The following is a 4,144-nucleotide window of genomic DNA, read 5'->3' as shown; positions in this document are numbered from 1 at the left end:
TCGCCTGCTGGAATTACCGCACGGGCTGGACACCTCGCTCCGCCGAATCGGTATTTTCCATTTTTCTTGAAAAATAATTTTTGTAATTTTTTTTAACGTTGAAAACGTTAATAAACATCATGTTTACGCATGGATTAAACATTGAAATAATTTTAAAACGCTTATTAAAAAAGTTGGTGTCGACCGTGGACTTAGAAAAATTTCGGGAAGTCCGATTCGCCTGCTGGAATTACCGCACGGGCAGGACACCTCGCTCCGACGAATCGGTTTTTTCCATTTTTTCCGAAAAATAAATTTTTGTAATTTTTTTTTAATGTTAAAAACGTTAATAAACTTCATGTTTACGCATGGATTAAACATTGAAATAATTTTAAAACACTTATTAAAAAAGTTGGTGTCGACCGTGGGACTTAGAAAAATTTCGGGAAGTCCGATTCGCCTGCTGGAATTACCGCACGGGCAGGACACCTCGCTCCGACGAATCGGTTTTTTTTCCATTTTTTTTGAAAAATAAATTTTTGTAATTTTTTTTAACGTTGAAAACGTTAATAAACATCATGTTTACGCATGGATTAAACATTGAAATAATTTTAAAACGCTTATTAAAAAAGTTGGTGTCGACCGTGGGACTTAGAAAAATTTCGGGAAGTCCGATTCGCCCTGCTGGAATTACCGCACGGGCTGGACACCTCGCTCCGCCGAATCGGTTTTTTCCTTTTTTTCCGAAAAATAATTTTTGTAATTTTTTTTAATGTTAAAAACGTTAATAAACTTCATGTTTACGCATGGATTAAACATTGAAATAATTTTAAAACGCTTATTAAAAAAGTTGGTGTCGACCGTGGGACTTAGAAAAATTTCGGGAAGTCCGATTCGCCTGCTGGAATTACCGCACGGGCAGGACACCTCGCTCCGACGAATCGGTTTTTTTCCATTTTTTCCGAAAAATAAATTTTTGTAATTTTTTTTAATGTTAAAAACGTTAATAAACTTCATGTTTACGCATGGATTAAACATTGAAATAATTTTAAAACGCTTATTAAAAAAGTTGGTGTCGACCGTGGGACTTAGAAAAATTTCGGGAAGTCCGATTCGCCTGCTGGAATTACCGCACGGGCAGGACACCTCGCTCCGACGAATCGGTTTTTTCCATTTTTTTTGAAAAATAAATTTTTGTAATTTTTTTTAACGTTGAAAACGTTAATAAACATCATGTTTACGCATGGATTAAACATTGAAATAATTTTAAAACGCTTATTAAAAAAGTTGGTGTCGACCGTGGGACTTAGAAAAAATTTCGGAAGTCCGATTCGCCTGCTGGAATTACCGCACGGGCTGGACACCTCGCTCCGCCGAATCGGTTTTTTTCCTTTTTTTCCGAAAAATAAATTTTTGTAATTTTTTTTAATGTTAAAAACGTTAATAAACTTCATGTTTACGCATGGATTAAACATTGAAATAATTTAAAACGCTTATTAAAAAAGTTGGTGTCGACCGTGGGACTTAGAAAAATTTCGGGAAGTCCGATTCGCCTGCTGGAATTACCGCACGGGCAGGACACCTCGCTCCGACGAATCGGTTTTTTCCATTTTTTTCCGAAAAATAAATTTTTGTAATTTTTTTTAATGTTAAAAACGTTAATAAACTTCATGTTTACGCATGGATTAAACATTGAAATAATTTTAAAACGCTTATTAAAAATGTTGGTGTCGACCGTGGGACTTAGAAAAATTTCGGGAAGTCCGATTCGCCTGCTGGAATTACCGCACGGGCAGGACACCTCGCTCCGACGAATCGGTTTTTTCCATTTTTTTTGAAAAATAAATTTTTGTAATTTTTTTTAACGTTGAAAACGTTAATAAACATCATGTTTACGCATGGATTAAACATTGAAATAATTTTAAAACGCTTATTAAAAAAGTTGGTGTCGACCGTGGGACTTAGAAAAATTTCGGAAGTCCGATTCGCCTGCTGGAATTACCGCACGGGCTGGACACCTCGCTCCGCCGAATCGGTTTTTTTCCTTTTTTTCCGAAAAATAAATTTTTGTAATTTTTTTTAATGTTAAAAACCGTTAATAAACTTCATGTTTACGCATGGATTAAACATTGAAATAATTTTAAAACGCTTATTAAAAAAGTTGGTGTCGACCGTGGGACTTAGAAAAATTTCGGGAAGTCCGATTCGCCTGCTGGAATTACCGCACGGGCAGGACACCTCGCTCCGACGAATCGGTTTTTTCCATTTTTTCCGAAAAATAAATTTTTGTAATTTTTTTTAATGTTAAAAACGTTAATAAACTTCATGTTTACGCATGGATTAAACATTGAAATAATTTTAAAACGCTTATTAAAAAAGTTGGTGTCGACCGTGGGACTTAGAAAAATTTCGGGAAGTCCGATTCGCCTGCTGGAATTACCGCACGGGCTGGACACCTCGCTCCGCCGAATCGGTTTTTTCCTTTTTTTCCGAAAAATAAATTTTTGTAATTTTTTTTAATGTTAAAAACGTTAATAAACTTCATGTTTACGCATGGATTAAACATTGAAATAATTTTAAAACGCTTATTAAAAAAGTTGGTGTCGACCGTGGGACTTAGAAAAATTTCGGGAAGTCCGATTCGCCTGCTGGAATTACCGCACGGGCAGGACACCTCGCTCCGACGAATCGGTTTTTTCCATTTTTTCCGAAAAATAAATTTTTGTAATTTTTTTTAATGTTAAAAACGTTAATAAACTTCATGTTTACGCATGGATTAAACATTGAAATAATTTTAAAACGCTTATTAAAAAAGTTGGTGTCGACCGTGGGACTTAGAAAAATTTCGGGAAGTCCGATTCGCCTGCTGGAATTACCGCACGGGCAGGACACCTCGCTCCGACGAATCGGTTTTTTCCATTTTTTTTGAAAAATAAATTTTTGTAATTTTTTTTAACGTTGAAAACGTTAATAAACATCATGTTTACGCATGGATTAAACATTGAAATAATTTTAAAACGCTTATTAAAAAAGTTGGTGTCGACCGTGGGACTTAGAAAAATTTCGGGAAGTCCGATTCGCCTGCTGGAATTACCGCACGGGCTGGACACCTCGCTCCGCCGAATCGGTTTTTTCCTTTTTTTCCGAAAAATAAATTTTTGTAATTTTTTTTAATGTTAAAAACGTTAATAAACTTCATGTTTACGCATGGATTAAACATTGAAATAATTTTAAAACGCTTATTAAAAAAGTTGGTGTCGACCGTGGGACTTAGAAAAATTTCGGGAAGTCCGATTCGCCTGCTGGAATTACCGCACGGGCAGGACACCTCGCTCCGACGAATCGGTTTTTTCCATTTTTTCCGAAAAATAAATTTTTGTAATTTTTTTTAATGTTAAAAACGTTAATAAACTTCATGTTTACGCATGGATTAAACATTGAAATAATTTTAAAACGCTTATTAAAAAAGTTTACTCTTGACCGTGGGGACTTAGAAAAATTCCGGCTTGCACGGATTCGACCACTCTGTTTTTCGGAGTTTCTGAGAAAAATAAATTTTTGTAATTTTTTTCATTATGATTTCTGAGTTCTCCCAGTAGTTTAATGTAAGGATTAAGCATTTAAAAATTTTTAAATCGAATATTAAAAAAGTTTACTCTTGCAATTTTTGGAAAAAAAAAATTCTAAAAAATTTTTCTTTCGGTGGAAACTAACGTTTAATATGTACAATAACGATTTATCGAATAAAAATCGTATGTTAATATATGTTCGAATCGACCATAGTTTCAGCGGCTAAGTACCAGCAGCCCGGCCGGTTGGTCTGTACGCGCGGCAGTTTACCACCATAAGCGCCCGTGCTGAGCGGCCGGCGCCGCGGTCGTCGCGGCCGCCCGTTTGGTTACTATAAGAGAGCACGTCGGTTCGAGCGGACCGGTCGGCGCAGCGGCGGGCGAGCGGCTATTCTACGATCTCGGTCGAGAAGCAGTCGTTCAGCTCCTCGAGGTCCATTCCTCGACTGTTCTGTACCGCGTTCCGTTGCGAATTTTTCTCTACACAGCATGACCACGGGTCGGTGTCTCAGACCGAATGGCCCTTATGTGGTAAGCCCAGAATGTTGGGTTGGATACAACGTATATTCGTTATACTTGTACGACTCTCACATCAA

The sequence above is a fragment of the Nomia melanderi genome, unplaced genomic scaffold, assembly GCF_051020985.1.
Source record: "Nomia melanderi isolate GNS246 unplaced genomic scaffold, iyNomMela1 scaffold0691, whole genome shotgun sequence".
Lineage (NCBI taxonomy): Eukaryota > Metazoa > Arthropoda > Insecta > Hymenoptera > Halictidae > Nomia > Nomia melanderi.
The sequence above is the reverse complement of the archived record's forward strand: the minus strand, read 5'-3'. Positions refer to the sequence as shown.